Consider the following 10,902-nt stretch of genomic DNA (forward strand, 5'->3'; position numbering starts at 1 on the left):
GTTTCCTAGCCATAGACATGAGTTGTCATTTGATTAACGGGATCACCTCATTAGGAGAATGACGTGATTGACTTGACCCATTTCGTTAGCTTAGCACCCGATCGTTTAGTATGTTGCTATTGCTTTCTTCATGACTTATACATGTTCCTATGACTATGAGATTATGCAACTCCCGTTTACCGGAGGAACACTTTGTGTGCTACCAAACGTCACAACGTAACTGGGTGATTATAAAGGTGCTCTACAGGTGTCTCCAAAGGTACTTGTTGGGTTGGCGTATTTCGAGATTAGGATTTGTCACTCCGATTGTCGGAGAGGTATCTCTGGGCCCACTCGGTAATGCACATCACTATAAGCCTTGCAAACATTGTGACTAATGAGTTAGTTGCGGGATGATGTATTACGGAACGAGTAAAGAGACTTGCCGGTAACGAGATTGAACTAGGTATCGAGATACCAACGATCGAATCTCGGGCAAGTAACATACCGATGACAAAGGGAACAACGTATGTTGTTATGCGGTCTAACCGATAAAGATCTTCGTAGAATATGTGGGAGCCAATATGGGCATCCAGGTCCCGCTATTGGTTATTGACCAGAGAGGTGTCTCGGTCATGTCTACATAGTTCTCGAACCCAAAGGGTCCGCACGCTTAAAGTTACGATGACAGTTATATTATGAGTTTATATGTTTTGATGTACCGAAGGTTGTTCGGAGTCCCGGATGTGATCACGGACATGACGAGGAGTCTCGAAATGGTCGAGACGTAAAGATTGATATATTGGACGACTATATTCGGACACCGGAAGTGTTCCGGAGAAGTTTCAGATTAAACCGGAGTGCCGGAGGGTTACCGGAACCCCCCGGGGAAGTATTGGGCCTTGGTGGGCCTTGAGGGGAGAGAGAGGGCAGCAGCCATGAGGTGGCGCGCCCCCTCCCAAGGGGAGTCCTAGTTGGACTAGGAGAGGGGGGCGCAGCCCCCTTTCCCTCTCTCTCTCCCTCTCTTTCCTTCCCCCCCCCCCTCTTTTCCTAGTAGGACTAGGAAAGGGGAGTCCTACTCCTACTAGGAGGAGGACTCCCCCTCTCTCCTTGGCGCGCCTAGGGCAGCCGGCCTCCCCCTTGCTCCTTTATATACGGGGGCAGGGGCACCTGAGAACACACTTGATATACGATATTTTAGCCGTGTGCGGTGCCCCCCTCCACCAGATTACACCTCGATAATACCGTCGCGGAGCTTAGGCGAAGCCCTGCGTCGGTGGAACATCATCATCGTCACCACACCGTCGTGCCGACGAAACTCTCCCTCAACACTTGGCTGGATCGGAGTTCGAGGGACGTCATCGAGCTGAACGTGTGTAGAACTTCGGAGGTGCCGTGCGTTCGGTACTTGATCGGTCGGATCGTGAAGACGTACGACTACATCAACCGCGTTGTGATAACGCTTCCGCTGTCGGTCTACGAGGGTACGTGGACAACACTCTCCCCTCTCGTTGCTATGCATCACCATGATCTTGCGTGTGCGTAGGAATTTTTTTGAAATTACTACGTTACCCAACAAATTTATCATTAGCCTGTAAAATACAACAAAGGTTTTTGAGGTTAAGACGAAATTGTTAAAATGGAAGGTGAGGTGTTCAGGTCAATAGTTTACTGCTGGGGCCGGGTTTGCCTTGCAGAAAGGACTTAAGCCTGTTCTCCCGCAATCTGCCAGGCTCTCGTTCAGAAGAGACTTGGTCATGTCATCAATGACGTCCTCAGGTAAGTCGTTGGGACTGTGCCGAAGAGGATCATCCTTCCGGCCCGTATAATCGCACATTAAGCCGGGGCGGCGGCTTAAAGGAATCACCCGCCAGGCAATCCAGACCCGGACCAGATCAATGCCATTCAGGCCGTTCCCCAGAAGAGCTCTGATCTTGTTAATGGTGGGAGTAAGTGGCTGACGTTCAGCTTGAGATAGTTTATCTGGCAAATGGTGATTTGATTCCAGACGCAGGGCGCGAAAGCCGGGCAGAGGATTCTCATCAGCCGAAGAAGTGTCTTGGCAGTAGAACCATGTCTGGTTCCAGTCTTTCGGGTGGCTTGGCGGCTTAGCATAAGGAAAGAGACAATCTCTCCGTCGTTGGATTGAGATTCCACCGAGTTCCAGGCTGGGCCCGCTGGCACATTCATTTTGACGGTTCAGATAGAATAACTCTCTAAAGAGTAGCAAGCTGGGCTCTTCTCCAAGGTACACCTCACAGAACACTTGGAAGTTACAAATGTTTGACACGGAATTGGGTCCAATGTCTTGAGGTCGCAGGTCGAAAAAGTGCAGAACATCTCTGAAGAATTTTGAGCCGGGAGGAGCAAAGCCCCGGCTCATGTGATCAGCAAATATGACAACCTCTCCGTCCTTGGGTTGAGGTCTCTCTTCAGACGGGTCAGGAGCATGATATGACATGACCTCTTTCTTGGGCAGGTAACCCGTTTTCACGAAGTCAGCTAAGGTGCTATCGGTGACGTTAGATCTAACCCAGTTGCATGTAATGGGCGCCTTGGGAGCCTTGGGCGGCATTGTGAAGGATGGAAGCCTATGACAAAATAAAATTTCCGGTTCAAATTTAAGCCGGAGGAAAGTTTCAGTTTAGTATTTAAGGTGGCGGCTTATGAAGGGGTCTAATGATATATGGCTAATTGTGTCAGATTATTTAAGCCGCTATGGATATCATGAGCAATTAAGTTATTTGAATCTATTATGAATGAGCCGGAATATTCATGAAGCATTGCCTTTTTTAAAGCCGGAGATATGAGCCGCCATAGCTAACAGATGCAATTTTTGCCCAAGTGTTGCACAAACAAGTTTCACAGATTGCAGTGATTATTTTGGATCAAACGGTCGTCCAGAAAAGAAAATTTCCTAGACCTAAAAACTGGTACAGAGAAGTTCATAAGCTCCAGTGAGGTCTTTTTGCAAGTAAAAGGGGTCTACTAGTGTTGAAAATGGGTGCGAAACAACTACCGCAGGAGGTCTGTACTGTTTTTCGAATCAAAAGAAATCACGGTGGAAGAACTATGAAGGAACTGAGATGAACTACGAAGAACACGAAGAAAGCGCGGAACCCTAATGCGGATCTGACGTTCGAGAAGAAGAAGACTTACGGTTGCAGGTTCACTGCGGAGAGTCGCCGCCGTTCTGTGGACCAGCTCAGGTTGATGCAGCGGCCGAGGCTGAGGAAGACGAGAGGCGCGGCGGCGGCGGCGGAGCTTGGGTTCTGGGGTGTTGAGAGGAGGAAGATGATGGCTAATTAAACAGGATAGCATGACACAATTTTACATGTATGATGGCTAACTAAACATGATAGAATGACATACTTCAAAATATGATGACTATGTAAACAGGATGACATGATATAACTATACGATGTGTCTATTAAAGTGGTTGGCATGCCATAAATCACAAACATGCCGTCGATGGAAACATGATGGCATGATATAATTCACGGATAGAATGACATAATTCAAAATATGATGACTATGTAAACAGGATGAGATGATATAACTATATTATGTCTTTAGAAAATGGGTTGGCGTGCCATAATTCAGATACATGCTGTCTATTACTCATATCATGCATATGTTGTATTGCAATGCTTAGTTTTTACATCATATACACGATATTGAATGCCATCTCCTTAGTTGGCACATCATATATGCGATTGCCCTCTGCTCACTTCCTTAGTATATAAATCATATATTTGAATTATATCATGCCATGATGTTTACATAGACAGCATGTATCTGAATTATGGCACGCCAACCCATTTTCTAAAGACATAATATAGTTATATCATCTCATCCTGTTTACATAGTCATCATATTTTGAATTATGTCATTCTATCCGTGAATTATATCATGCCATCATGTTTCCATCGACGGCATGTTTGTGATTTATGGCATGCCAACCACTTTAATAGACACATCGTATAGTTATATCATGTCATCCTGTTTACATAGTCATCATATTTTGAAGTATGTCATTCTATCATGTTTAGTTAGCCATCATACATGTAAAATTGTGTCATGCTATCCTGTTTAATTAGCCATCATATATGTGAAATTATGTCCTGCTATTCTGTTTGGTTAGACACCATCATTATTTATCTCGGCGCGTTTGAGTTGTGCATTTGTCGATGGCCCTGGGAGTTGAGCTAGTAGGGCAGTGGCCTGGGTCCAAATTAATAGAAGTAGCACAAAAACATTTTTTTAGTGTAGGCTTTTCCTTGCTCAAGCCTGCCTACTAGAATCGCCAGTGCTTGAAAAGAAAAGTGAATGAAAAACATAGGAATTGGAAAGTTTTGTATGGTACTACTTTTCATGAATTTGGTGCAAAGGAATGGAGCAAAGGAAAACTGTAGGATTTGTTCCTTTAGTGCCTCCTTGAAAGAAAAACCGTATGAATTTTAATTTCCACTTGTCCTCCTTTTCAAATTCCTATTCATGAAGCACAAGACTAAGAGATAGTAGCATAATAGCATTATAACCGTACATTTTCTTGTGGTTTGACTTAATCCCACCATGCTTCTTTGCATCCTGTGATCTTCCAATTCTTGTGAACCAAACACCCAGATTGGCAGAATCCTGTGTTTTTAAATTCTCTGTTTTGCACGTGCATTCCTATCATATTCCTGTCTATTTTCTATCCCTGCATTGTTATAATCCTCAAATTCAAACAAGCCCTTACACAATTACTTCTGGTACAGATATGTGTCAAAGAAAACCTTGTGTGGTTTGTCCTGCTCCTGCGGTGCTGTGTTCCACCCCAGCTCAGCTGCTCCATCGATGGAAGGGTTCACCATAGTAGGGATCCGCTCTCCAGACTGTCTTTCGCCGCCTCAGATCTTCTTCCCCACCGCCGGCAGCCACGACAACTGCATTACCATCATCAACTCAGCAGATGACCTTGAGGAATACACGGGTCCGCAAGAGAGGTTGCACTCTTCCGTGTCTGCTTACGTTATGCATCGCTTAATATGATGACATGCTACTTTATCGTCGTGTTCACCTATTAGACTCCGAGTCAGGTCCAAACTTATGCTGAAACTTGAGTTTTTAAATGGTTGTGGGGTACATATTGAGGCAGCAATCAGTACTATCTGTCTATTATCTGGTTAATCTCGGGTGTCTACTATGAGTTTCATGTTGGGTGAAAACAAACATTAAAGGAGCCATTATCTGTATTTTTTAACTAAAGCTATTATCTGCCTGCTATCATTGGTTTTGGGTCTATCCACAGTTTGCTACCATCACTCTGGATTTGTGCATGCACTCCTTACATAATCTCACTATGTTTTATTCCTATGCATGTCAGTTATTGTACACAATGGAACTGAACATGTAGAGCAAAAGAGACGAGCCTTGTGTGGCAATAAAATTTCATGCAGCGTCGCTCCATGGTGGGTGCAAGGCAGCCCCCCCTCCACCCATTTCGGATCGTAATCAAGAGGAAGATAACTGTTCTGAGGGGGATTCAGAAGCAGAAGACCACTCCTATTTACCCCATGAGGTCTTCGCTCTAACTTGGCATGCTGATGTTGGTAATATCATGCATATGGTGCCTTGCATTGCTTACTATATACATCAAAGATGTCATCTGCTTAGTTTAGACATGCTTTGTGTCAATGCCATCTGTTTAGTTTGTTTATCATATATGTGAATCATGCAATGCCATCTTGTTTAGCCAGACATCATATATGTGAATTTTGCAATGCCACCCTGGTTAGCCAATCATCTTATATGTGAATTATATCATGACATCATTTTTTTATTACGTGTTAAATTTGTCAACAATTTTAGTACATTCAATTACTCTTCCTGTGCATTAGCCATTCGGCACGGTCATGGAAAAATCTGGAGCGAAAACAAGGTCTTCAGAGCAAACAATGCTACCTGCTGAAGCAGATATCTTGCTGGTTACAGATAGCTCTTCAGAGGAGGATTCATAGGCAGATGACCAATCCTATTATCCCCCTGAGGTGCATGCTCAAACTTGGCAGGGTTATATTACTCATATCATGCATATGTTGTATTGCAATGCTTAGTTTTTACATCATATACACGATATTGAATGCCATCTCCTTAGTTGGCACATCATATATGCGATTGCCCTCTGCTCACTTCCTTAGTATATAAATCATATATTTGAATTATATCATGCCATGATGTTTACATAGACAGCATGTATCTGAATTATGGCACGCCAACCCATTTTCTAAAGACATAATATAGTTATATCATCTCATCCTGTTTACATAGTCATCATATTTTGAATTATGTCATTCTATCCGTGAATTATATCATGCCATCATGTTTCCATCGACGGCATGTTTGTGATTTATGGCATGCCAACCACTTTAATAGACACATCGTATAGTTATATCATGTCATCCTGTTTACATAGTCATCATATTTTGAAGTATGTCATTCTATCATGTTTAGTTAGCCATCATACATGTAAAATTGTGTCATGCTATCCTGTTTAATTAGCCATCATATATGTGAAATTGTGTCCTGCTATTCTGTTTGGTTAGACAACATAAATGTGAAATTATGTCCTGTTTTCTTCCCTACTATCCATTGCACCTGTCTATCTTACAATGTTTGTACATTCAATTACTGTTTATCAGCCATTTCAATTGGAGGGGGTGATGGTGGTATCTATGGGAGTAAAAACACGGTCTTCAGAAAAGATCGTGCTACATGTCGATGGAGATAGAACCACGGTTGTACTTGCCCAAGAACCAGCCCCACCACACATAACCTAGACTCACGCAGATTGTACCCCTACCCAGTTGGACAGAGAACCAGCTACACCCCTTCTAACCCCAATCCCAGCAGATAGTAACCCAGTTCCCGTTGACACAACACCATCTCCACCACACAGCACCCAAACACGAGCAGTTAGTAAGGCAACTGCAGTGCCGAAAGCACGAGGACCGCCACTCCAAACCCCAAGTCAACGCTTAAAGCAGAAGAAGAATTGTTCTCAGGTCAGGTTCCGTAGCTATGGTTCATACTACTTTGCTCTTGCATCACTGTATTTACTCATACCAACTAATTTCAAATTTGAAGGATGTAATTGAAACTCCAATGGCGCAACAGATATGTTTTAAACCTGTTTCTTTAATGTGTTTGTTGTTGTAACTTGCTCTATGTTGATTTCAGTTTCAATTGAATAAATAGTTATGTTCTCATGCCATGCACATTACAAGTGTTGTTATTGCTGTGTAGTTTCCCACACTTATATTCTGTCTATGCTGCTTTGTCTTAAATAGATATGATTCGAACTGTATCTATCTTGATTTGGCAACATAAACTAGAATGATATAGACCATACAGTGACCATACTACATAGATATATGTTTGCTTCATGCTGTTATCCTGTCCACCTTACTACTGAACTGGTTTACCAAAATGAGTTTCATATACTACATTGTAAACCTATGATGTGTTTGTTTGTTTCTCTTTTAGAACGCGGATAAAATATTGGAGAAGAGTACCCTGTTATGCAATGGTAAAGGAAGTAATGCAGATAAGGTTCAAGATAGTGAGACATCCCTGTTGGTCTCCAAGAAAGCTGATAAAAACTATATTGAAGACACTGAGACAACCCCAAAGTCCTGTCTTGATGTAGTGTTCGAGTTACTGGCTACTACTGCTGGCACCAGCTCTTCGAACTCGCTGCCTGAATCAGTTCGGCTTCTTGAGTCTCAAGTTCAAGTTGAAAGACATCGATCAGATGTTATGCGATAGGAAGCCGAAGGACTGAGGAAGTCCCTGCAGAATTCAGATGCATACTTTCTGGTACAACAACAAGTGCTGGAGGATTTAAGCGCCAAACAAGAGAAAGTTAATAAGCTTGCTAAGCATCTTGCTAGCATTATGGGTACCCAGGATATTGTTTCTTGAGCTCTTCTGAAGTGGTTTCAGTTCTGGACTTGTTTTGTTGCGGCGTTTATATGCTGCTTTGTTCCCTATATTTGCACTGGTGGCGAACTTTGATGCCCAGTGGATGTAATATGTGTAATAGCCATGATATCCTAGCATAAGTTGCTTGCTTATTTATTTCCTTGTTGTCTTGTTTATTTGTTTTCTTGTAGTCAGTGCAGTTCTTTTTCCACGGTTTGCTAGTGGCCGCAATAACCTATTTTCTAAAACTAGGCCACAATAACCATGGGCTACATATTTACTGTAGTTAACATGGGCCTCCTACGGGCCGTAGAAACAATGCGCCTTCTAAGGGCCGTAGAAACAATGGGCCTTCTGCAGCGTAGAAATAATGGGCCTTATACGGGCCGTAGACACAATGGGGCTTCTACGGGCCGTATGATCGGTTGGCCAAACATGGGCCAATAACACACCACATTATGGTCGTAAATGGGCTAGAGTTGAAATCGTCCGTTCATGGGCCGACCATAACGGGCCGTCGTTAATCGGCCGTATTTGATGACGCTATGAAAACGGCCCAATGTATTAACGGGCCACAAACGGGCCGACAGTAACCACCGGCTGAATTTGGCCCACAAGCAGAAAATGACAGTAACGGGCCGTAAGTAAACGAATGCTGGAAATGAGCCCAAGAATAAATGGGCCCTGAGAAGGCCGAAAGATAACATGGGCTGGAAACGGCCCAACGCAATAATGGGCCGTTAATGGGTATAAAGTGATGCACTGTTCATTACGGGCCAGTTTCACCACGTGTCGTTAATGGGTATAAAGTGATACATGTTCATTACGGGCCAGTTTTACTACGGGCCGTTAATGGGCCGAGGTTACTAAGGGTCTCATATGGGCTGAAAGACGTCATGGGCCATACATGGGCCAGAAGTTAAAATGGGCTGGAATTATATTGGACGGCCCAGATGACGCTACTGGGCCTAATTCGGATAGGCCGTAAACGGGCCCTGGGTTAGCGGGCTGTAAATGGGCTATATGCGAACAGGCTATTAATAGGCTTGCCGTGGGCCAGCCCGCCACCTTTTGACCAAGTCAAACGAGCCGGCCTGTTCACAGGAATGGGCCTCTGTTGGGCCGTGCCACGTGTCGACGTTTCATAGGCGCTTTGGGTCCAATGAGTGGATGACATCTGTCCCAACGATGAGCCGACACGTGTTTCCTCCAGCCAATGATGATTTTACACGTGGAAAGTCCCCATTGATCGGGGCTGTTAACGGGTTATCGGATCCAAAACCAGACCTGATAGCTTAACGGCGTTCCGTTATGGTGGATGCCACGTGTCGGTCACCCTTGACGAAAGCACTTCTGTGACGCGCGATTTATCGTCATGGAAGTGGACACTTCCATGATGATAAATTTGGTAATGTCATGGAACACTTCTACGACAGCACAGGTATGACTATCTTGATTCTGTCATAAAATCGTCATGGATGTACATGCATGACAGAAAACGTGACCTACTATGACAAACACGTATCATCACAGAAGTGTATTTTTTTGTAGTGTCAACATATGGATCATTAATGTGTGGTGGAAGATCATCTTCTTCATATTGCATTTGTTGAGGTTCATTATCAATGATTGCACTTTCTTGTTCTTGCCCTTGATGTTGATATTTTTCTTGAAGATTATCATGAGGAGGAACATGATCATCTTCTTGTACTTGGACTAAGGGCATTGGTTGAGCATAGGGGCTTGTGGTGGTATGGGTGTTGAAGTGGTTTGATGATGGGTGAAGCTTCCATCTTCTTCTTCATCATCATGAGGTTCTTGTTCCATTGGAAGAAGTGCACCAACACCCATGGTCAAAATATCTTGAGAAGAATCTTCTTCACCTATATCACTTAGATCAACTTGCTCCCCATGGGAGCCATTAAATTCATCAAACACCACGTCACAAGTTTCTACAACACATCCATTAGATTTGTTGTAGACTCTATAGGCGTGAGAGTTTGCCAACAAAAATGCCCTCAATGGTTTCGGATTAAAATTTTCATAACCGTTCTCTTTTGTTGAGGATGAAACATTTGCACCCAAATACACGAAAGTACTTGACATTTGGCTTGTTCCCAGTTAGGAGCTCATATGGGGTCTTTTCCAATATAGTGCGGATGAAGAGCCGGTTTGATGCATGGCATGCAGTGTTGACAGCCTCGGCCCAAAAACTATGTGGCGACTTGTACTAATCCAACATGGACCTTGCCATCTCCACAAGTGTACGGTTCTTCCTTTTGGCTACACCATTTTTTTGGGGAGTGTATGGAGCTGAATATTGATGCTCAATCCCTTCATCACTAAGAAATTCTTCCAAGGTGTAGTTCTTGAACTCAGAGCCATTATCACTTCTTATGCCAAGATTTCTTTGTCAAACTTGCGTTGTGCTTGCTTGGCAAAATCAATGAAGGTGATCTTCGTCTCGTCCTTGGACTTGAGGAAGAAAACCCATGTATATCTTGAGTAATCATCAACAATGACAAGCCCATACTTTTTCCCACCAAGACTATCCCATGAAGGAGGCCCAAAAAGATCCACCTGGAGGAGCTCCAAAGGCCTTGAAGTAGACACAATATTCTTGGGTGGGTGCTTTGATTGATGTTGCTTCTCAGCTACGCATGCACTACACACACGATCTTTCTCAAAAGAGACATTGGGTAGTCCAAGGATGTGATTACCCTTTAAGAGATCTTGAAGATTTCTCATGCCGGCATGGGCTAGCCGGCGATGCCATAGCCACCCCTTGTCAGCTTTGGCCATTAGACAAGTTGCATGGGATGTGCTCTCTTTCGAGAAATCAACCGTGTAAAGGTTGCCATCCAACTCTCCAACAAAGGCCACTTCGAGAGTATCTCTCTTAAAGACTTTCACATCCGTTAGTCCAAAGAGTGTGTCATAACCAACAGAAGCTAATTG

Source organism: Aegilops tauschii, chromosome 3, assembly GCF_002575655.3.
Source record: "Aegilops tauschii subsp. strangulata cultivar AL8/78 chromosome 3, Aet v6.0, whole genome shotgun sequence".
In the NCBI taxonomy this organism is placed as follows: domain Eukaryota; kingdom Viridiplantae; phylum Streptophyta; class Magnoliopsida; order Poales; family Poaceae; genus Aegilops; species Aegilops tauschii.